At 41.7% G+C, this 25,159-nt stretch overlaps 1 protein-coding gene across 5 annotated transcripts in view; it reads left to right on the plus strand.

Annotated features, from left to right (window-relative positions):
- Positions 1-109: 109 nt before the first annotated feature.
- Positions 110-25,159, plus strand: part of Hmgs (hydroxymethylglutaryl-CoA synthase) — a 285,981-nt gene continuing 260,931 nt past the window's right edge. For 4 of the 5 annotated variants that reach the window (XM_076210939.1, XM_076210938.1, XM_076210937.1 and 1 more), the window contains exon 1: positions 449-805. The gene's annotated coding sequence lies outside the window, so the exon portion shown is untranslated. Of the gene's footprint in view, positions 315-448; positions 806-25,159 lie in introns of those variants that run through there. The other variant, XM_076210936.1, reaches the window with a different exon arrangement.

Raw genomic sequence — 25,159 nt, forward strand, 5'->3', positions numbered from 1 at the left:
ATTTAAATTGATCTTACAAAACAGAAATAATTTCTATCGGCTGCAAACCCCACTGTTTACAACGATGTCTCAATCTGATCTCTTTGTACTGAAAATATAAATGTAATTGGGTTTCATGACAAATTCTGCTCGGAAAATAAGAAACACAACTTATCCAAAACACTATTCGAGGCGGATGTTATTATCTGGATATAAATTTTATATTTTTGAGCCCGTCAGTTATTTTTTAACAGAGTAAAATAATGCAATTCATCCGGACGAAGTATTCTCACGGATCTCAAAGTTGAGAAATCTTCACGTATTAATTGTTTGAAGTGAGTGACAAAGTATAGCTCTTATTTAAAAGCATTAAACGGTGACATGATATTGGTATTGTTTTTATAGTGGTTATACTCTAAGGGTCGGATAGTTTCATTTGTAATAGATTTTTAGTCGGATTTGGATAATGTCATCATAATACTACGAGTAATGTGCCGAAATGTTTAATTGCTGAGTATTTTATTTACATCAAAAGTGAACAGGTGTAAACTTAACAATTCTGGCTACATATTGAGTCTTAGGGTAGTATTTTAAACACGTAGATGTAGGAATTTCCAGTCTGAATCGATCTTAAAAATAATCATTAAAAAATCACTGGACTCTATTCTAGTGCTGTTGAGTATATGGTTGGGAGGAAGGGGATGCGGTTATTGTCACTTGTGCTAGACGAGACTGGTCAGGTCAGTGACTTGAAGGCCTGGTTGGAGTGTACACACTCAAGTACACATAACAGTTTGAAGGACAAGGAAGTAGTTCACATAAACCGGTATGTATAAATAAAGGTGAAGCAGTGAATTGTCATTGACCATATCATGATATCCATATGCCCTAGCTGGTATGGGATGTGGTTAATCTGCAACTACAGTTGCACTCATTAATTAGAATTTTGACAGGTTAACTTCTTACTTGGTTGAGTACAGAGAATTGTGCCCTACAGTTGTGGTGATCCATTGCCAGGGGCAGGGCCCTCACATGTGGGGAGGGAAGGAAGGAGGGCATATGCTTTGGGGTGGCACAATTAGGAGGGCAGCAATTTTAGTCTGGACATGCCACTCACAAGGCTGACAAAATAATCAAAATGAAAAAAAGGTCAAAGGAGCCTTGAATATTTTACCGTAATATTCAAATTTTGTGCTAGAATCAACAGAATATGAAATATTTTTCCCTTATCCTTTCTGTAGTTGGGACAGTAAAAACAATTTTTAAAATCTGTTTAATTATTTTGTAAGCCAATAGCTAAAACAGGCTGTAAGGGATAGTGGAGATAGGAAGTGGTGATTGGGGAGGGGGGGCATCACTGAGAACTATGCCCCAGGGAGGCACTTTGCCCCAGGGTGGCACTTTTCCCTAGGGAGGCATTTAGGCATGTAAGGGCTCTGTCCATCACTACTGCCATCCCAGATGTCTTGTTACACATCAGGTCTCATGATGAATTTATGGCTGCTTTGTAAGTAATAGTATATCTTGCTACTATAAGCTCATCAGGAAGTGTTTTCAGAAAATTGTCCAGCTTTTCTTGAATTATCTACTCAACATTTCAATTCTTTGACTTCTTCAAGGAGAGCACTGAATAACCATGGCCCATCATGGTTGATGCTTGAGGTTAATAAGGTCTACCCTGATGCACATACTGGCAAGGTATTTTTGCCACTTTTCTTTCTGGGTCTGACGCAATATTTTCCAGTATTTTTCCAGATGTGTGTTATCATGTATCTGCCCCTTCTCCACAGGTGAGAATGAAGGCCCAGTTGTTTCAGATAATCCTAGTAGTTGAGCTTCTGACCTTGTACACTCACCTGGTAGGACCATCAACCAGTGACACAAATAGTACTGGATTAACAACCCAGTTTATAAATTTGACCTGGCAAACAGATATTCATACCTGTGATTTGTCTAGTGAAGGCTCTTTGTACATGGATATCTCTTATGTGAAAACCAGGGTTGATTGCAGTAGTCTTGTATAGGCTGAACTATGGTTTTTCAGAGAGCATCACCTCTTGATTTCTGGATAAGAAAATTCTCAATACCTATCTTGCTATTCCTCTGGCTGTCATCACTGTTTCTGTGATGTATTCATAGTCCCATCCCAGTGCATTATGTATTTGTGTGTGTTTGTATTTACTTATGTTTTTACCCAGTTGTTATGTAGAGCGAAGGAGCTATATTTGTGGGTGTCCAATGAGCAGTGCCAGAGTTTACTAAGAGGCCTGGCCAGTGACTGCACTTCACCAGGAGGATGGCTGGCATTCCATCTGGCACCGTAGTTGAATTTACTCAGTTCTTTTATGGTTGTGCTTATCTCCTGAGGTGTAATGTCAATGCCATTCAATTGACAATGTCCTGACTGATTGAAGGTGATGATTAGACCAAATAAAAAGAATTAGTTTGTGATTGTCCTTTCAGTTTTTCTAAAGGTGGTGGGAGGTTTTTATTTTTATTTTCATATGAGAATCTAGAGTTCATCATTTGATAACACTCTTCTCCATTCACATAAAAATGCCCTTGCAATAGAAAATTAAGGGTGAACTGAAGTTCCTAAATGATTGTATTTGGAATTACAAGGATCACAGAATAAGATAAAGGTTTAACACATACTATAATATTATTTCAAGATCACATGTGAATTACATATGATAGAATCATATGAGAGGTACAAGGAAAAGAGAAGAGAAGTAAAGCATAAGATAAAGGTGTGAAATGGGGTAAGAGTATGACAAAAATTTTAGAGTAATAAAAAGATATTTTGGAAGGAAATTAAGAGATGAAGAGGAGGCAAATCAAGTAAAGAAGAAAAGGTAAAAGGTGTAGGAGAAATAATAATGGAAGAGAAGGCAGTAAGAGGATGGACAGTATTTTAGGGAGTTGTTAAATGTGAACAAGGATAGGGAGGGAAAGGTAGTTGCAGTAGGAAGTGTTAAGAAAATGACAGTGATGAATGATGAAAATGAAGGAGAAATGAGAAAAGAGATGGAAGCAGTTATTAATTGATGAGAGGTAAGGCACCTGGGTTAGATGGAGGTCATGCAGAGTGACTAAAAATGGAGGTACAGTGGTGGTTGACTGGCTGGTGAGGTTTAATGTTTGTTAAAAAGAGTGTAGAGTGCTGGAGGAATGCCTATATAGTTCTGCTTTACAAGGGAAAAGGGGACAAGTGTGAGTGTAGTAGTTTCAGAGGGATCAGTTTGTTGAGTAGTTGGTAAGTCTTAAGGGAGTGTTTTGATTGAGAGGATTAGAGGAGGAACAGAGGGAGTAATTGGTGAAGAACAGTGTGGTTTTAGAACAGGTAGAGGTTGTGTGGATCAGATTTTGTGTTAAGGCAGATAGGTGAGAAAGCATTAGGAGAAGGTAAGGATGTTTTTTGGGGCCTGTATGGATTTGGAAAAGGCTTATGACAGGGTAGACAGTAAGGCACTGTGGGAGGTATTGGAGATATGTAGGATAGGAGGAAAGCTGTTAAGAGTAGTCAAGCATTTTTATGATAGTTGTTGTTGTTGTTGTTGTTGTCGTTCCCTAGACTGTCTGTCCGAGCAGTCCCGTCTCCCCAAGGAAGGCCACAGCCGAAACTGGGTTTTCCCACAAATCCTTTATAGAGTGTATGTTGTGTTGTTTGCGTGCATGATTGTGTATAATGCAGTCTTCCATTATGTGTTGTATGGTATGGGGTGAAGTGTTACATCCTGGGCAGCTGTTCACAACACGGTCGTCCAGCCTCTTCTGGTAGCTTAGAAGTGCTGGGTGGTGACCGCATCGCAGTCTGGCCAAGTGGACTCTGTCCTTTCGTGGGAGAGAGGATTCAGAAGGGTGGATATCAGGGGGTCTGGCATGCAGCAGTGTGTTGTCTTTCAGTGTGTTAATGGAGCGGTGAGTGATATGATTATGAATATGTTTCCGGAGGCTGGTATTTGGTGGTTGTGGAGGAAGAGAAGAGAGTATCTGTGCGTAATAAAGGTCTTTGGGTGTAGTTTTAATGTTTCTTGGTGTGTGTGGGTGTTCTGCTATGTAGTGTAGCGGGTGTGATGTGTTTGTGGTGGCTGCAGCAAGTGTTTGTGTGCCTCTCATGTCGAGGTGGTCCTTGACTTTGAGGACTTTTGTTTCATGGTGTAAATGGTCTGTAGGTGTTGTATTTGTGCAGCCTGTAATTGTTTTTAGGGCTTTGTTTTGTATGATTTGAAGGGTGTTGTGGTGTGTCTCACTGAGATTAGGAGCCCATGCAGGACTCGAATAATTCATCACTGAGCGTATGCATTGTTTGTATATTGTTATATTAGTTTCTTTGTTTTGTCCAAATGTTGTTCCAGTGATTGACTTAAGTGTGTTAAGTCTAGGTGTGCATTTGTTTTTTATGTTTGTGAGGTGTTGTTTGAAAGACATGGATGTATCGTATGTTACACCAAGAATTTTCGGTGTGTTTGTGTGTGGTATTAGAGTGTTGTTGATGTAGAGATGAGGTATGTATTTGTGTTCTTTTGTCCAGTTGGTGAGAAGTGTTGCTGTAGATTTGGTTGGAGCTATTTTGAGTCTGTTTATGATGAACCATGTGTTGAGTGTGTCAAGGTAAGGCTGGATTATTTCTGCAGCTTTGTCTGTGTTACGATGTGTGCATGTGATTGTTATGTCGTCTGCGTAGGAAGAGATTTGTATTTCTGAGGTGTCTGGTGTGGGTAAGTCATGCATGTATAGATTAAATAATGTGGGAGATAGAACTGAGCCCTGTGGTACTCCGTTCTTAATGTTTCTGATGTGCGATGATTGGCCATTATATGACACATGAGCATTCCTGCCTGCCAGATAATTGGCCAGCCATCTTTTGTAGTTATTGTGCATGTCTGTGTTATATATTTTATTTGTTAGGTTGTGGCGGGGGATAGCATCAAAAGCTTTACTAATGTCCAATGTTATAAGAAGTGTTCTGTGGTGGGGCCTATCTGAATTGATGCCATCTAAAATTCTTTGTGTGAGGTTTGTCAGAAGAGTGTTTGTGGAGTGTAGTGGCCTAAAACCGTGTTGTGAGACAGCAAGGGGAATATATGGTGTGACAAGTTTAAGTATTAGGTGTTCAATGACTTTAGAGGGGGTGCAGAGAAGTGTGATTGGGCGGTGCGATGTTGGGATTGTTGGGTCTTTGTTCGGTTTTGGAATGGTGATTATTTTACCATGCTTCCAGATGTCGGGTATAGTGTTGTGTGAATAGCTGTAGTTTGCAATGTTTGTGAGTGCGTGTATACCTTGTGGTCCAATGTGTTTTAGGTGGATGTTGCTTATGTTATCAGGGCCACAGGCAGATGAGTGCTTGAGATTATGCATTATGAGTTTTGTCTGACTGTCTATGAAGGGTGTATAGTCTGAGTCTGTGGGGAAGTCTTTCTTACGTCGAATGGGGCGTCGGTCGTCAGGGTGAGATGTAAGATGGCTCGTCTGTGCAAAATGACGTATGAGTGCGTTTGCTTGTTGTCTGTTTGAGGGTAGATTATCTGTTGTTGTGATTATTGCTGCGTGAGAGCGTGTAGTGTTAGTGTTGGATAGTGTGATGCTGTTGAGTGTTTTGTACAATTTGCTGGTGTTTGTTTTGTGATCAAGTGTATTGATAAAGTTTTGCCAATTTTGTGTTTTTTGTTCATGTATTTTATTGGCAATCACAGTGTTTAGTGTTTGTATTTGGTCTGCTATGTTTTGAGGGATAGGTGTGGGGGTATCGTGTTTAAGTGTGTCACGTTGTCTGATGAGGCCTTGGATTTCTGGTGTGAAGTTGGGGTTGTGTGATTTTCTGTTGCCTCTAGGGATGTATCTCTTGTCTGCGTTTTGTATGATTGTATTAAAAGCGTGCACAGCATTGTTTATGTTTGTGATTGGTGTACTGTTAAGTGTTTCAAAATGTTGTTCTGTCTCTTCAGTAAAGGCTTCCCAGTTAGCTCTCTTGTAATTGGTGTAAGTGTGTCTGTGGCCAGCTGGGGTGCATCTTGTTTTGGTGGTGATGATGATTGGAAGGTGGTCAGAGCCAAGGGCTCCGACCACTCTCCATGATGTTGTTGGGGTTAGGCAGGGGGAGCAAAAGGTGATATCAGGAGAGGAGGGAGTGTAGAGGGCTTGGTATGGAATATGTGTATGATTATGCGTGTTGTTCATGATAGTCAATGAGTCGAATTGAGTCTGTATATCAAGCCCTCTGTCTGTGTCAGGGTTGTCGACATACCAGGCAGATGACTTGGCGTTAAAGTCACCACCCATGATCAGGTTGAGGATTGAGGTTAGTTGGCTAAGTTGAGGTCTGAAGGTGTTTGGAACTGTGGGGGATGATTGGGGGGGAATGTACATGTTAACTATTGTCAGTGTTGAATTGTTGCCTGTGCGGATACGAATGGATTGGGTTTCTGTTGTGTTATCTGTGGTAGGGAGGAGAATTTTGGTTGTGGCACTTGTGTCCACAAAACAGATGGAGTGGTGGATCAGGGTGATGAGTCCACCGCCATTGCCGTCAGTCCGGTCTTGTCTGATGGTGGTGTAATTATGAAATGATGGTGTTTTGTGTGAGTGTCTTAGTTTTGTTTCTTGTAAAATCGCAATGTGTATGTTGCGTTGTTTAAGAAAGTGTTCAAGTTCATGTTTTTTAGTGTTAATACCGTCAATGTTGTGTTGTAATATGTTGATGTTGTGTGTTTTGTATGTGTTGTATGTTGCCGTTTGGGGTTGAGGTTGGGGTGGTAGTGGGGAAGGTGTAGGATCTGGGTCAGAGGGGGGGAAAGGAGAGATCGGGGACAAAGGAAGGGGAGTACTAATCGGGGGTAAGGGCAAAGGGAAATTGGGAGTGGGTAAGGATGTTGGCTGTGGTTGGGGAGGTGGGAGTGGGGTTACTGGAGGGCAGGTAGAACATGTCCAAGTGTTTGTGTATTGGTTTGTGTCAGCAAGTGTTGTACAAGTGAGGTGGGCCCAGTTTTTGCACATATTGCACTGAACTGAGCCCTTTGTCTGTCTGCTCGAAGTAATGGGTTTAGAGCATGTTGGGCATGTGTATTTTGTGGTGGGCCCAGGATGAGGTGATGAGATGTACAAGGAGAGGGGATGGCAGCAAATTGGAAGCGAGTGTTAAGGGAGAAAGACTGGAGGAAGTGGATAGCTTTAGATACTTGGGGACGGGAAAGGGAGTGGATGTGGAGGTAGAATGTAGATTGAGATAGGAAAGTAAATACCTTGGGGGATTAAAAAGTATAATGAGAAATAGACATTTGAGAAAGGATGCTAAGAGGAGATTATATGAAGGTGTGATTGTGCAAACAGCATTGTTTGGGGCAGAAACTTGGAACATAAAGAGAGGAAGAGTAAATGTGTTTGAGATGAAGTGCCTGAGAAGTATGGTATGGGTTACTAGGCTGGATAAAGTAAGAAACGAGGAGGTGAAGAAGAAAGTGGGGGTGAAATGGGAGTTGGGAGGTATGGTTGAGGAAAGAGTATTAGGATGGTTTGGACACATGAAAAGAATGAAGAAAGATTAGTAAAAGAGGTGTGGAAGGCAGAGGTAGAGGGAGTGAACATGATAGGATGACCAAGGATGAGATGGATGGATGGGGTAAAAGGGGCATTGGGAAAGAGGGAAAAGGTATGACAGAAGATATGGTTGTGTATGAATAATGTTGTGATACATAGAAGGGAGTGGATGGGGCATCGTAGGGTGGGGAGTATGTGTGAATTATATTTTGATGCAGCCTGAAGGGATGTCTTCCTGTCTTTCTCTTTTTATGCACGAAGGAATGGAGGTGGGGGTTGCCAATTAAATGAAGCGGTCTTGCTTTGGATGCATGGTATCTTATTGCATTGCCTCTGGCCCAGGGCAGTGGCCAAGATGCAGGGATGACCTGTCATCCAGGAGGAGCCAAGAAAAGAGTGTGGGAGGGAAGGTGAATGGAAATTTATTATGTGGGGATGAAATGGGTGGGAATGTATTTATGCCTTTGACTTTGGCTACCTCCCTTGTAAGAGGGAAAAAGCCATTGGTATATTTACCTAGTTGTATTTTACGGGAAGGGGAGCTATGCTCGTGGTGTCCCGCCTTTGTATCTTAAATACGTGAATGGTTTTTGCACACACTATTTTTTCATCCAGTTTGTTCCAAGTGTCCACCACTCTGTGTGGAAAACTGTTCTTTTGTCGGATCTCTTCTATAACTATCTTTTTTGAGTTTCTTTTCATGTCCTCTTGTGTTTCTCTTGTCCCAATTTAACAAGTCCTCTCTATTGAGTATTTCTGTGCCCTTCATGATTCTATAGATGGTTAGTAGGTCACCTTTCTCTCTTCTTTGCTCCAAAGTCTGTAATTCTAATTTAGCCAGTCTGTCCTCATATGACAAGTTTGAAAATGCTGGAGCCATTTTTGTGGTTGCTCTCTGGATTCTTTCAATTTTCTTTATATTCTTTTTGGTACTGGGCGATCACCATGTTGCCACATATTCTAGCCTAGGCCTTATCAATGTGACTAATATTTTTTTAATCATTTCTTCATCCAAATAGGTAAATGTCTTGGGTTTATTATATTATTTTCTTCCAGGTGTTTTACCCATCTATTCTTGATTATTTTCTCACAAATTTTGGCTATAGTGCTTGTTAGTGAGACTGGTCTATAGTTAGTTGGTTCTTCCTTGTTTCTTCCTTTATACATTGGTACAATGTTGGTATTTTTCCAGTCTTTTGGTATTTATCCTTCTTTAAGTGAGCAACTTATGGTGTTATATATTTTGCCCATTAGTTCTTCTTTGCATTCTTTTAGAATCCAATTTGCAATTCCGTCTGGGCCATGCGATTTCCTAACATCAAGGTTTGTTAAATGTTCCATTGTTTCTTTTTGTTATTATTTTGCTCATGGGGGGAGATTGCACTTCACTTCCTTCGTCCCAATACTGTACCTTCTCTGTAGTGAAAACTGACTTGAAGTGATTATTCATGACTTTGGCCATTTCTGTATTTCCTGTTTATTTCCTGTTTATTTTTAAGTTTACCATTCACATACTTATAGAATAGTTTGGGTTGCTCTTTGCATTTTTCTATAATGGCTTTTATAGTTCCTTTTTCCTCTCTTCCCACTTTTCCATATTCATTTCTATAGTTTATATATATTTGCCATTTTCCAGTTTTTTTTTCTTTTCTCCATCTTTTCCAAACTCTGTCTCTTCTATTTTTTGCCACACTGCATCTTCTGTTGAACCAGCATTTAATGTACACTCACTCTTGTTTCTGTCTTGGTACATGCCTATTCACTTCCTTCATGTATGTACATGCAAATTACTAGTGAAATGATATAGGGTAATTAGAAACAACATTAATTTCGTAGTTGCTTTGATCCAATTGATGTCATGGTGAATGCACTGATATTTTTCAATGTTGTTGGTATGTTTAGAGCACCAGGACTTTATTTTGCCAATTGATGAGGCAGCAAATACATATTATTTTTTTTTAAATAGAATATGGAAAAATAATTTGGTCGGGTGTATTTGTATAGGCTAGTGGGGACAATCACTTTTTTTTTTTTTTCTTATTACATGGTCATACTTCTGGATCTTGGATTTCAATCATGGTATTAGGATGCTAAAAAAAACTGTTGTACTGCAGCTTAAGTAGTCTACACATTTCTGTGTGGTCATTTGTTAGTGTATCATGTTCTGTCTGTAGTGGTCATTTGTTAGTGTATCATGTTCTGTCTGTAGTGGTCAAGTCTGTTTTGATCTTGGAGAACTTGTTATTGTAGATGAAGAAGTATTTTGAATTTTTCTTAATGTTGATGACCACCTTGCTTTCTTCTCTCTGCTTTATGTGTAAATTATTATTTGCCTCTACAGCTCTGCTATTTTTACCAATTTGATCTGCTTTTTGTCTTTCATTGTGATAAGTTTCCAGTTGTTTTTTGAGTGAGAATCTTTTTCTCATCAGAATTTGTCCCTCAATGTTATTTGGCCTGGTATTTTTATGTCTTAACTTTGTCACCCTCTGTCACCACTGTTCCACCACGACTAATAACACTTCTAATTCCTTCTTAATGTTAGTCTCGTAATTCACTCATCACAAGGCCCCATGCCTTTGTTACGTCAGTTTCACTAACTTCCAAGTTCATCTTATTCAGTAGGCCCCATGCCTTGTACTTCTCATGCTTCAGTCAAGTCCTTAGGTTAAGTAAATTTCTTTAATATTTCCTTTTTCTACTTACTAAATTTACACTGTCTTAGGTTACACCCAGATCTCTCTCTCTGTCTGTCTGGCGAGATCCCCATATCATACGCCAAGCCACCTTCGTCTGACGTCACTAATTTTTCTCATCCAATCTCCTCTTACTTCTCAAATAAGTGTCACACCTTAAGGGCGTAACATTTCTTTTTAGCACCAATGATTTTTCTCCTCCACCTTTTCCTCTAATCCGGAAGGCTGTTACATTGTCACAAGCAATATCGTTTGCCTCAGCATTTGTCAAACGGAAATAGCTTTTGCGTTTACACATTGTTACATTAGTATATTTCATCGCCACTCACAGTTTTGATTACATCAGCATTATTACAAACAGCCACCTCTGTATCAATATTCAACAACCTCGTCGGTCGTCTGTTGTTTGTTTACATAGACAGGACGGCGACTAAACAAATCCGCGACTCAGCATTCGGCCGTAGTTTCATAACGACTAATATTGAATTAGCATTCGTTCTCCATCTACCTAATTGTCTACCTCCATCTACCGGCCTCTTACAAACTTCCAAGATACAGTAGTAGATATTAGGACATGTCATGACATCAGGATCATGTTCACTCATGAGTTCCCCTCCCCCAGTTAATGTCATTTAGTTTCTGTTGTATTTCTTTCCTGTTGTTGTTGTTCCTTAGACTGGCTGGCTGACCAGTCCAGTCTCCCTTAGGAATGCCACGGCTGGAATGGGGTTTTCCCATAAATCCTATATAGTGTCGTAGCATTGCTTGATCGTGCACAATGTACTTCCATAATGTGTTGTATACTATGGGGTGAAGTGTTGCATCCACAAGAGTTATCTGTGATGTGGTTATCCAGCCTCTCCTGGCAGCTTAGAAGGGCTGGATGTTGGCCAGGTGGCTTCTGTCCTTGTGGGGGGAAAAAGGATTCAGAGGGATGGATATCAGGGGGTCTGGCATGCAGTTTGTTGATGGAGCAGAGGGATATGATTATGGATATGTTTTTGAAGGCTGGTGGTTGTGGAGGAAGATAAGAGAGTATTTGTATGTGATATAGGTACCTACTTGGGTGTTGTTTTGATATTTCTTGGCATGTGTGGGTGTTCTGCTATGTAGTGTAGTGGATGTGCTGTGTTTGTGGAGGCTGCAACAAGTATTTGTATGCCTTTCATGTCAAGGTGATCCTTGACTTTAAGGATTTTTGTTTTGTGGTGTAGATGGTCTGTTCGTGTTGTATTTGTGCATCCTGTAATTGTCCCAGTTTGTGAAGTTGTTAAAGAAGTTTGGTATGTTTAAGGCAGAGTTGTGTTGTATATAGGTTGGCTGAGTAACTGGTATTTTTATACAGTGTACATATTGAAATGAGCCTGTATTTACCTAGTTGTATTATGTGGGAAGGAAGCTATGCTCATGGTGACCCGTCTTTGTATCTTTCAGCATCAAGTTTTTTCTTAAAATCTTGATCTGACATGAGTGTCTTGTCTAGTCTGTTTATAGCTTGCTCATTGTTGTTGAGGAATAAATCAACAATGTTTGCTGAAGGGATTGGTTTGTTATTATGTGTCAAAAAGAACTTGTTCCTGGTATCTAGCAAGAGCTTTGCTTTTGATTGTTCTTCTCTAGTACCTCTGATACAGATGCTCCTGCCAATTTATAATCAGAAATTTGAAATATCCATATACCATAATGTCAGGCAGAGTTGTGATGTCTTCTAGTGTCTTGTTGATTTTTTTTTTATTGCTATTATGAAGTTGATGAGATCACTTTGTGGCAGATGATAACACTTTATAACAGTTTTATTTACAGGCTTTAGGTGGAGAATAATCATTTCCACCTGGGTGTCTGAATGAGTCATGAGAATTTTTGTCAGTGGTCAGATTATCTCTGATATATATCAGTAGCACCTTCATGACCTCTAGTGTCTCTGTCCACTTTGTATGACCTGTAGTTATTGATTGAAATTTCTCTATCTAACATTCTTTACCAAGTGAGTCTCTGATAGGGGATTATATTGAAAGTAATAAAAGATGTTTTGGAAAGAAATTAAGAAAGGAAGAGGAGGCAAATCAAGTAGAGAAGAAAAGGTAAAAGGTGCAGATGGAGAGATGATAATGGAAGAGATGGCAGTAAGACGAAAATGGACAGAGTATTTTAGGGAGTTGCTAAATGTGAATGAGGATAGGGAGGGAAAGGTAGTTGCAGTGGGAAGCACTAAGAAAATGACAATGATGAGTGAGGAAAATGGAGGAGAAATAAGGAAAGATGAGGAGCAGTTATTAAAATGGTGAGAGCAGGTAAGGGGAATGTCTGTTGAGGAAGGAAGGGAGAAGACAGAAGATACGGGTGAGTGGAGAATGGTTGTTTATAGGTGATACTGTGATGCATGGAAGTGAGTGGGTGTGGATGGGGGGTGAGGGACTGTGATATTTTGATGCAGCCTGAAGGGATTTCTCCCAATCTCCCCATTTTCTGCATGAGGAGATGGAGGGGGGGTCGCCGATTCAATGAAGTGGCCTTGCTGTGGATTTGCTGTGTCTTGCTACATTGCCTCTGACCCAGAGCAGTGGATGAGATGCAGGGATGATTCATTATCCAGGAGGAGCCAAGATAAGAGGGAGGGAGGGAGAGGGGTGAGTGGAAGTGGAGTATGTGGGGATGGAATGGGAGGGAGTGGATTTTATGCCTTGTTTTTTGGCTACCTCCCTTGTAAGGGGGGAAATGGCCCTTGGTATATGTATGTATATATTATAAATGTATATATCATCCATCATTACCATCACCAGTGCTATTTGTGCATGACATACCCTTGCCAACCTGGAGCACAGCACCAAAGTCCAAACATACATAGATAACAACAATAATAGCCAAACACTCTAGCTACAAAACAACAGGAAATTTTTAGACTTTTCTCGGTCTGCTATAACTTTGGTTTAGGCAATGCTCAGATTGAATGGTCAACTTCTCCCATTGGACAAACCCCCAAAATACTTATCACATATATACTCATAACCTTCAGCCCACACATACAAGACCTCACAATGAATAAAATACTAAACAGAACATATTTAGAACAGTAGCAGATGCATGATTTGGACAACTGAAACACACATATTGTTCCAAATAAACATCTCAATAACTACATGTAACTAGATATTATGTTATCCAACAACTAATAAAACAAAGAAATAGAGAGTGGAGTGGATGAGAGGTCTAGCTTCATTACACATTATCCACACATGGGGCAGGTGACCTTCATCCCAAAGATGAAACTCTGAACTCTCATCGAGGAGGGGAATTGCTGTTGATCACAAATTCAGTACATGATCCAAGACCATAGTGAATCTCTCTCTCTCTCTCTCTCTCTCTCTCTCTCTCTCTCTCTCTCCTGGCGGTACTCAAACAAGGATAGCTGAATTAATGATCAAGAATGGTGCCATTGCATTGTCGAGCAGAGAGTGTATTCATCTAATTGTAGCACAGGTATACATGAAAGGAGCAACGCTTGTTGGGTCACGCCTCCTACTCTATAGATTATCATACCTAGCCTCAAATTCACGTACAATTACAACTTGGTGTGAGCAGATATTTTATTGCTGGAGTGTACTTTGACCCAGCTCTCCCTCACCTTTGTAAGGGATCATGGCATACTCTCACATACATACATACATACATACATATACCAAAGGCTTTTTCCCCCTTATGAGGGAGGTGGCCAAAAAACAAAGGCATAAAAACCATTCCCACCCATTCCATCCCTAATACACTCCACTCCCCTCTACCCTTCCTCTTATCTTGGCACCTCCTGGATGACTGGTCATCCCTGCATCTTGTCCACTGCCCTGGGTCAGAAGCAGTGTCGCAAGACACAGCACATCCACAGCAAGGCCGCTTCATTAAATCGGTGACCTCCCCCTCTCCGTCCCCTTATGCAGAAAAGGAGAAGATGGGGAGAAATCCCTTCCGGTTGCGTCAATTTTTTCTCACACATACTACCTCACCCACCATCTCCCCACCCAATTCCACCTCATGCATCACATCATCCATACACAACCCTTCTCTGTTCACCCATCTTCTGTCCTCTCCCATCCTTCCTCAACAGTCATTCCCCCCTTCCCCAAAGCCCCTTTCACCCCATCCATCCATCTCATCCTAGGTCTCCACCCTCATGTTCACTCCCTCCACATCTGCCTTCCATACCTCTTTTACTAGTCTCTTTTCACTCATTCTTTCCATGTGTCCAAACCATCCTAATACTCTTTCATCAACCCTATCTCCCAATTCTCCTCCTCACTTCCTCATTTCTCATTCTATCCAGCCTAGTAACCCCCATCATGCTTCTCAGACACCTCATCTCAAACACATTCAAACTCCTTCTCTCTTCCTCTCTTATGTTCCATGTTTGTGCCCTATACAGTGCTGTTGGCACAATCACTCCTTCATACAATCTGCTCTTAGCATCTATTCCCAAATGTCTATTTCTCATTACACTTTTTAATCCACCAAGGCATTTACTCGCTTCTCTCAATCTACATTCTACCTCCACCTCCACTCCTCCCTTTCCTGCTACATTCGCACCCAAGTATCTAAAACTATCCACTTCCTCCAATCTCTCTCCCTTAATACTCACTTCCAGTCTGCTGCCACTTTCACCCTTTTACATCTCATCACCTTACTTTTACCCACATTTATCTTCCACTTTCTTCTTTCACACACTCCCAAACTCTGTCACCAACTTCCTCAATCCCTCCACTGATCAAGCTAGAACCACAGTGTTGTCCGCAAACAACAGCTGGCTCACCTCCCACTTTTCTCCATTTACTAGAAAATAAAATAGGATAAAATCTGTACACTTGAAGTGAATCCAGCAACATCAGTGAGAAAGTTGGATATAATAATTGAGAACAATTTATATATGAAGAAGCTTAATTAACACTAAAATTATGTAACTCTCACCAAAAATATCACATTGATAAGAAATTTGTGAGTAAAGCCTAGCAAAGATGCTGATCCATAATTATACAATTTCTAAACTAGATTACTGCAATTTACATACATATACCAAAGGCTTTTTTCCCCTACATGGGGGGTAGCCAAAAAGAAAAAGGCATAGAAACCACTCCCACCCATTCCATTTCCTATATATTCCACTCCCCTCCACCCTCCTCCCTCCCTCTTATCTTGGCACCTCCTGGATGATGGGTCATCCCTGCATCCTGTCCACTGCCCTGGGTCAGAAGCAGTGTCGCAAGACACAGCACATCCACAGCAAGGCCGCTTCATAAAATCGGCAACCCCCCCTCTCCGTCCCCTCATGCAGGAAAGGAGAAGATGGAGAGAAATCCCTTTGGGCTGCGTCAAATTTTTTTCTCATACATACTTCCTCACCCCCCATCCCCCACCCACTCCCCCTTATGCATCACAGCATCATCTATACACAAACCCCTTCTCCATTTACCCGTATCTTCTGTCCTCTCCCATCCTTCCTCTGCAGACATTCCTCTCTTTTGTAATGCCCCTTTCACCCCATCCATCCATCTCATCCTAGGACGCCCCCTCATATTCACTCCTTCCACCTCTGCCTTCCACACTTCTTTTACTAATCTTTCTTCACTCATTCTTTCCATGTGCCTAAACCATCCTAATACTCTTTCATCAACCCTATCTTCCAGCTCCCTTTCCACCCCTGTTCTCCTCACCTCCTCATTTCTCTCTTTATCTAGCCTAGTAGCCCCTATCATACTTCTCAGACATTTCATCTCAAATACATTCAAACTCCTCTCTTCCTCTCTTATGTTCCATGTTTCTGCCCCGTACAATGCTGTTGGCACAATCACTCCTTCATATAACCTCCTCTTAGCATCCATTCCCAGATGTCTATTTCTCATTACACTTTTCAATCCACCAAGGCATTTACTCGCTTCTCTCAATCTACATTCTACCTCCACCCCCACTCCTCCCTTTCCTGCCACATTTGCACCCAAGTATCTAAAACTATCCACTTCCTTTAGTCTTTCACCCTTAATGCTCACCTCCAGCCTGCTGTCACTCTCTCCCCTTGTACATCTCATCACCTTGCTTTTACCCACATTTGTCTTCAGCTTCCTTCTTTCACACACCTTCTCAAACTCTGTCACTAACTTCCTCAATCCTCCTCTGATCCCGCTACAAGCGCAATGTCGTCAGCAAACAACAGCTGGCTCACCTCCCACTTTTCTCCATTTTCTTTAATCACCTCCAACCCCTGACCCAGTACCCTTGCATTCACCTCACGCACCACCCCATCCATGTAAAGATTGAACAGCCAGGGCAACATAACACATCCCTGACGAAGTCCCACCTTTACTTCGAACCATTCACACACTCCATTTCTAATCCTAACACAAGCTCTACTACTCTCGTAAAAACTCTTGACTGCTCTTAACAGCTTTCCTCCTATCCCATATAAAGGTATCTGCAGTACCTCCCACAGTACCATCCTGTCTACCCTGTCAGAAGCCTTTTCCAGATCCATAAAAGCCCACACTGTTCCTCACCAATTACTCCCTCTGTTCCTCTCCTAATCCTCTCAATCAAGACCCTCCCATAAGCCTTCCCAACTACACTCAACAAGCTGATCCCCCTGTAACTACTACACTCACACTTGTCCCCCTTTCCCTTGTAGAGCAAAACTATACAGGCACTCCTCCAGTCCTCCGGCACTCTACCCTCTCAAACAAACATTAAACAACCTCACCAGCCAGTCCACCATCACTGCACCTCCTTTCTTCAGACATTCTGCATGGCATCTATCCACACCAAGTGCAATTTGAATATAAACTGACAAATAGTATATTAAGAAGACTACAATTTGTATGACCACACCACAAGGGGGATAGGGCCATTATATGTGCATGTTAAAACTATGACTTCCCTTCTCTTTACTTTGTACCTCTCATACAATTCCCTCATCCTAATTTGTAGCCAATCTAAGAAGGCCTGCTTCTCTTCTACACCCTTCTTTGCTTCCTCATCCCATCATTCACTACCCTTCCTTCTATTTCTTCCCGCCCTCCTAGTTCCACATACCATCTTTTGCACACCTTATGACTCCCTCCTTGAACCATCCCCATTCCTCCTCCACTCCTAGTTCTACTCTATCCTTCACTCCCTCCCACTCCTCTGGGAGTATGACAGAACATTTTGAAAGAAATAGAAAAATATTTCGTAAAGAAATTAAAAGAGGAAGAGGAGGCGAATCAAGTAGAGAGGAAAAGGTAAAAGGTGCAGATGGAGAGATGATAATGGAAGAGAAGGCAGTGAGAGAAAGATAGGCAGAGTATTTTAGGGAGTTGCTAAATGTGAAGGAGGATAGGGAGGGAAAGGTAGTGGTTGTTGTTGTTGTTGTCGTTCCCTAGACTCTGTCCGAGCAGTCCCGTCTCCCCAAGGAATGCCATAGCCGAAACTGGGTTTTCCCACAAATCCTTTATAGAGCGTATGTTGTGTTGTTTGCGTGCATGATTGTGTATAATGCAGTCTTCCATTATGTGTTGTATGGTATGGGGTGAAGTGTTACATCCTGGGCAGCTGTTCACAACGCGGTCATCCAGCCTCTTCTGGTAGCTTAGAAGTGCTGAGTGGTGACCGCACCGCAGTCTGGCCAAGTGGACTCTGTCCTTTCGTGGGAGAGAGGATTCAGAAGGGTGGATATCAGGGGGTCTGGCATTGAATTGAATTGAATTGAATTTTATTCGGATACAATCATACATACAATAAGTACAATACATACAAGACTCAATATTATACACAGTATATATAATTGTACATCCGAGGATGGCACAGAAAGTCAAAAGACTTATTTCCACTGTGGTCCTCATATTACAATTAGGAAAGGATTATCATAGAAAAGCTAGGTTATACGAAGTGTAAATTAGGATTATAAGAAGTGTAAATTAAACATATAAACTATTTTCTTCAGAGAGAACAGTGTCTAAAAGATAACATTTAACTGATTTTTTAAAACTACTTTTAGATACAATTGATTGAATGTTGGTCGGTAAAGAGTTCCAAGCAATAGCACCAGTGTATTTGAAAGTACTTTTCACTAACGAACTATTAAACCTAGGTACAATGACAGATGACCTACTAGAACGAGTTCTCAGGGAACGAGCATTTCTGACAAGTGTAAACGTATCTGACAAATAACTGGGACAAGAGTCGTTCACAATTTGGTGAACATGATTAAGCTTTAACTGAGCAACACGTTTCTCAACAGGTAACCAATTTAACAGTTTAAAATGCGTATAATCTAGATGAGTACGTGGATGAATTTTCAAAACGGTCCTGATCAGTTTGTTTTGACATATTTGAAGATTACTCTTAGATTTTTTAGATAGGTTGCTATACCAGGAAGAACAAGCATAGTCAATATGACACTGGACCAGGGCTGAAGCTAGTAACTTCATTGTCTCTACATCTAGGTATTTTTGTATTCTTGCCAAAAATTTTGTTCTGGAGCTGACCCTTTTAATTATTTTTTGTGCCATAACTTCTCCCGACACATTTTGATCAATTTCTGTTCCAAGATATTTGACAACAGACCTAGGTTGAATACTAGTATCATTACATTGGATATTGAAGTTGGGAGCATTTTTGAGTTTTTGATTGGAGCCAAAGAGAATGGATTCTGTTTTACCTAGATGTAGAGACAATTTGTTATCCAACAACCACTTGCTGACATTCAATAACTCTTCACTGAGTAACGTCTCAATCCTATTTACATCTTTGCCAGAAACTAGTAAGGCTGAATCATCGGCATACAACAGCAGTTTACAGTTCACAGCAGCTTTCATGTCATTCACATACAAAAGAAACAACAGCGGACCTAAAATGCTACCCTGTGGGACACCACATGTTATTTTTGCTGCTTTTGATGTTGAACCATTTACATTCACAATCTGTTCTCGACCTGTTAGATAAGACCTCATCCAATTAACAACATCTGATTTGAAGCCTAACGCTTGTAGTTTGAATAATAGAATATCATGATTTACAGTATCAAAGGCTTTCTGGAGATCTAGCATAACCATTCCACAGTAATTACCTCTGTCAATTTCACCTTTGATGTAATCAGTCAAATTGATCAAACATGCATCAGTAGAATATGATTTTCGAAAGCCTGATTGTAAATCATAGAACAAGTTATTGCTTTGAATATATTCATAAACCTGGTTATAAACAACTCTTTCCAAGACCTTCGATATAATACCGAGCACTGAGACTGGCCTATAGTTACCGGAATCTGCATGCAGCAGTGTGTTGTCTTTCAGTGTGTTAATGGAGCGGTGAGTGATATGATTATGAATATGTTTCCGGAGGCTGGTATTTGGTGGTTGTGGAGGAAGAGAAGAGAGTATCTGTGCGTGATAAAGGTCTTTGGGTGTTGTTTTAATGTTTCTTGGTGTGTGTGGGTGTTCTGCTATGTAGTGTAGTGGGTGTAATGTGTTTGTGGTGGCTGCGGCAAGTGTTTGTGTGCCTCTCATGTCGAGGTGGTCCTTGACTTTGAGGACTTTTGTTTCATGGTGTAAATGGTCTGTAGGTGTTGTATTTGTGCAGCCTGTAATTGTTTTTAGGGCTTTGTTTTGTATGATTTGAAGGGTGTTGTGGTGTGTCTCACTGAGATTAGGAGCCCATGCAGGACTCGCATAATTCAACACTGAGCGTATGCATTGTTTGTATATTGTTATATTAGTTTCTTTGTTTTGTCCAAATGTTGTTCCAGTGATTGACTTAAGTGCGTTAAGTCTGGGTGTGCATTTGTTTTTTATGTTTGTGATGTGTTGTTTGAAAGACATGGATGTATCATATGTTACACCAAGAATTTTCGCTGTGGTTGTGTGTGGTATTAGAGTGTTGTTGATGTATAGATGAGGTATGTATTTGTGTTCTTTTGTCCAGTTGGTGAGAAGTGTTGCTGTAGATTTGGTTGGAGCTATTTTGAATCTGTTTGTGATGAACCATGTGTTGAGTGTGTCAAGGTAAGGCTGGATTATTTCTGCAGCTTTGTCTGTGTTACGATGTGTGCATGTGATTGTTATGTCGTCTGCGTAGGAAGAGATTTGTATTTCTGAGGTGTCTGGTGTGGGTAAGTCATGCATGGATAGATTAAATAGTGTGGGGGATAGAACTGAGCCCTGTGGTACTCCGTTCTTAATGTTCCTGATGTGCGATGATTGGCCATTATATGACACGTAAGCATTCCTACCTGCCAGATAATTGGCCAGCCATCTTTTGGTGTTATTGTGCATGTCTGTGTTATATATTTTATTTGTTAGGTTGTGGCGGGGGATAGCATCAAAAGCTTTACTAATGTCTAATGTTATAAGAAGTGTTCTTTGGTGGGGCCTATCTGAATTGATGCCATCTAAAATTCTTTGTGTGAGGTTTGTCAGAAGAGTGTTTGTGGAGTGTAGTGGCCTAAAACCGTGTTGTGAGTCAGCAAGGGGAATATGTGGTGTGACAAGTTTAAGTATTAGGCGTTCAATGACTTTAAGAGGGGGTGCAGAGAAGTGTGATTGGGCGGTGCGATGTTGGGATTGTTGGGTCTTTGTTCGGTTTTGGAATGGTGATTATTTTACCATGCTTCCAGATGTCGGGTATAGTGTTGTGTGAATAGCTGTAGTTTGCAATGTTTGTGAGTGCATGTATACCTTGTGGTCCAATGTGTTTTAGGTGGATGTTGCTTATGTTATCAGGGCCACAGGCAGATGAGTGCTTGAGACTGTGGGAAAGTCTTTCTTACGTCGAATGGTGCGTCGGTCGTCAGGGTGAGAGGTGAGATGGCTTGTCTGTGCAAAATGACGTATGAGTGCGTTTGCCTGTTGTCTGTTTGAGGGTAGATTATCTGTTGTTGTGATTATTGCTGCGTGAGAGCGTGTAGTGTTACTGTCGGATAGTGTAATGCTGTTGAGTGTTTTGTATAATTTGCTGGTGTTTGTTTTGTGATCAAGTGTATTGATCAAACTTTGCCAATTTTGTGTTTTTTGTTCATGTATTTTATTGGCAATCACAGTGTTTAGTGTTTGTATTTGGTCTGCTATGTTTTGAGGGATAGGTGTGGGGGTACCGTGTTTAAGTGTGTCACTTTGTCTGATGAGGCTTTGGATTTCTGGTGTGAAGTTGGGGTTGTGTGATTTTCTGTTGCCTCTAGGGATGTATCTCTTGTCTGCATTTTGTATGATTGTATTAAAAGTGTGCACAGCATTGTTTATGTTTGTGATTGGTGTACTGTTAAGTGTTTCAAAATGTTGTTCTGTCTCTTCAGTAAAAGCTTCCCAGTTAGCTCTCTTGTAATTGGTGTAAGTGTGTCTGTGGCCAACTGGGGTGCATCTTGTTTTGGTGGTGATGATGATTGGAAGGTGGTCAGAGCCAAGGGTTCCGACCACTCTCCATGATGTTGTTGGGGTTAGGCAGGGGGAGCAAAAGGTGATATCAGGAGAGGAGGGAGTGTAGAGGGCTTGGTGTGGGATATGTGTATGATTATGTGTGTTGTTCATGATAGTCAATGAGTCAAACTGAGTCTGTATATCAAGCCCTCTGTCTGTGTCAGGGTTGTCGACATACCAGGCAGACGACTTGGCGTTGAAGTCTCCACCCATGATCAGGTTGGGGATTGAGGCTAGTTGGCTAAAATGAGGCCTGAAGGTGTCTGGAACTGTGGGGGATGATTGGGGGGGAATGTACATATTAACTATTGTCAGTGTTGATTTGTTGCCTGTGCGGATTCGAATGGATTGGATTTCTGTTGTGTTATCTGTGGTAGGGAGGAGAATTTTGGTTGTGGCACTTGTGTCCACAAAACAGATGGAGTGGTGGATCAGGGTGATGAGTCCACCGCCATAGCCGTCAGTCCGGTCTTGTCTGATGGTGGTGTAATTATGAAATGATGGTGTTTTGTGTGAGTGTCTTAGTTTTGTTTCTTGTAAAATCGCAATGTGTATGTTGTGTTGTTTAAGAAAGTGTTCAAGTTCATGTTTTTTCGTGTTAATACCGTCAATGTTGTGTTGTAATATGTTGATGTTGTGTGTTTTGTATGTGTTGTATGTTGCCGTTTGGGGTTGAGGTTGGGGTGGTAGTGGGGAAGGTGTAGGATCTGGGTCAGAGGGGGGGAAAGGAGAGATCGGGGACAAAGGAAGGGGAGTACTAATCGGGGGTAAGGGCAGAGGGAAATTGGGAGTGGGTGAGGGTGCTGGTTGTGGTTGGGGAGGTGGTAGTGGGGTTACTGGAGGGCAGGTAGAACATGTCCAAGTGTTTGTGTATTGGTTTGTGTCAGCAAGTGTTGTACAAGTGAGGTGGGCCCAGTTTTTGCACATATTGCACTGAACTGAGCCCTTTGTCTGTCTGCTCGAAGTAATGGGTTTAGAGCATGTTGGGCATGTGTATTTTGTGGTGGGCCCAGGATTGCTCTCTACATCTCCAGCTAAAAGTAGAAGAAGAGGGGTGATCGCCGGAAAATCACCTCTCAGTGCAGAAAAAACGTAATATTGCATGTTGGGAAAAAGGATTGTGGTACTCCCCAAGGTAGGCGTAGCTCCTCTTGGGGATCGGTGCCACCTGCGTAGAGCCGGTGGCCAGGGGTAGTTGCTGCCATTTGGCCCCCAACTCTTGGGGTTGGGGGGTGGTCCCACGACGTAGACGCTGCAGCTCCAGGACCGGGAAAGGTAGTTGCAGTGGGAAGTGCTAAGAAAATGACTGTGGTGAGTAAGGAAAATGGAGGAGAAATAGGGAAAGATGAAGTGAAAGCAGCTGTTAAGATGATGAGAGCAGGTAAGGCACCTGGGTTGGATGGATGCCATGCAGAATATCTGAAAAAAGGAGGTACAGTGATGGTGGACTGGCTGGTGAGGTTATTTAATGTTTGTTTAAGAGAGGGTTGAGTGTCGGACTGGAGGAGTGCCTGTATAGTTCCACTTTACAAGGGAAAAGGGGACAAGTGTGAGTGTAGTAGTTTCAGAGGGATCAGCTTGTTGAATGTAGTTGGGAAGGCTTATGGGATGGTTTTGATTGAGAGGATTAGGAGAGGAACAGAGGGAGTAATTGGTGAAGAATAGTGTGGTTTTAAGACAGGTAGAGGTTGTGTAGATTAGATTTTTGTGGTAAAACAGATATGTGAGGAAGCTATAGGAAAAGGTAAGGATGTTTTTTGGGCTTTTATGGATTTGGAAAAGGCTTACGTAGGGGAAAAGCTGTTGAGCAGTCAGAGTTTTTGTGAGAGTAGTAGAGCTTGTGTTAGGATTAGAAATGGAGAGAGTGAATGGTTTGAGGTAAAGGTGGGACTTCGTCAGGGATGTGTTATGTCGCCCTGGCTGCTCAATCTATACATGGATGGGGTGGTGCGAGAGGTGAATGCAAGGGTGAGGGGTTGGAGATGGTTAAAAATGGAGAAAAGTGGGAAATAAGCCAGTTATTGTTTGCTGATGACACTGCACTTGTAGCGGGATCAGAGGAGGGATTGAGGAAGTTAGTGACAGAGTTTGAGAAGGTGTGTGAAAGAAGGAAGCTGAAGATAAATGTGGGCAAAAGTAAGGTGATGAGATGTACAAGGGGAGAGTGGCAACAGACTGGAAGTGAGTATTAAGGGAGAGAGACTGGAGGAAGTGGATAGTTTTAGATACTTGGGTGCAAATGTGGCAGGAAAGGGAGGAGTGGGGTGGAGGTAGAATGTAGATTGAGAGAAGCGAGTAAATATCTTTGTGGATTAAAAAGTGTAATGAGAAATATGCATTTGGGAATGGATGCTTAGAGGAGGTTATATGAAGGAGTGATTGTGCCAATAGCACTGTATGGGGCAGAAACATGGAACATAATAGAGGAAGAGAGAAGGAGTTTGAATGTATTTGAGATGAAATGTCTGAGAAGTATGATAGGGGTTACTAAGCTAGATAGAGTGAGAAATGAGGAGGTGAGGAGGAGAACAGGGGTGGAAAGGGAGCTGGGAGATATAGTTGATGAAAGAGTATTGGTTAGGACGCATGGAAGGAATGAGTGAAGAAAGATTATTAAAAGAGGTGTGGAAGGCAGAGGTGGAAGGAGTGAATATGAGGGAGTGTCCTAGGATGGATGGGGTAAAAGGGGCATTATGAAAGAGAGGAATGTCTGTTGACGAAGGACAGAACAGGACAGAAGATAGGGGTGAATGGAGAAGGGTTGTGTATGGATGATGCTGTGATGCATGAGGGGGAGGGGCGAGTGAGTATGTATGAGAAATAAATTGACGCAGCCCAAAGGGATTTCTCCATGTCTTCTCCTTTTCTGTATAAGGGGACGGAGAGGGGACTGTCACCGAATTAATGAAGCGGCCTTGCTGTGGATGTGCTGTGTCCTGCAACACTACTTATAACCCAGGGCAGTGGACAGGGTGCATGGATGACCCGTCATCTAGGAGGTGCCAAGATGTTAGGCGAGGGAAGAGGATGGAGGGTAGTGGAGTATGTAGGAGATGGAATGGGTGGGAGTGGTTTCTATGCCTTTTTCTTTTTGGCTACCTCTTGTGTAAGGGGGAAGCCTTTGGTATATGTATGTACAAACTATACAAACAAAAGCTACTAAACATTTATATACCAATATATACCTCCCTTATAAGGGAGGTATATAGCTAGCCAAGGCATTCACCCATCCCACTCCCACCTTTTACACATTTCCCTTTCATCCTGGCTCTTTATGGATGAAGAGTTATCCTTGTTCCCTGCCTACTGCTCAGGTTAGAAGCAATGCAGCAAGACATAGCACATTCACAGCTAGGCCTGCCACTTCATTTATACAGCGACCCACCCTCCTTGTCCCCTTATGCAAAAATAGAAAACAAAGAGAAATCCCTTTGGGTAGTGTCCATTTATATTCCATTCACAACCTTTCTCCATTCACACCTACTGGTATCTCTTGCCCTCCCCCTTCCCTGCTCAAAGTCCCCTTCA

The sequence above is a fragment of the Oratosquilla oratoria genome, chromosome 28 (genome assembly GCF_046742065.1).
Source record: "Oratosquilla oratoria isolate Oo_2021 chromosome 28, ASM4674206v1, whole genome shotgun sequence".
Lineage (NCBI taxonomy): Eukaryota > Metazoa > Arthropoda > Malacostraca > Stomatopoda > Squillidae > Oratosquilla > Oratosquilla oratoria.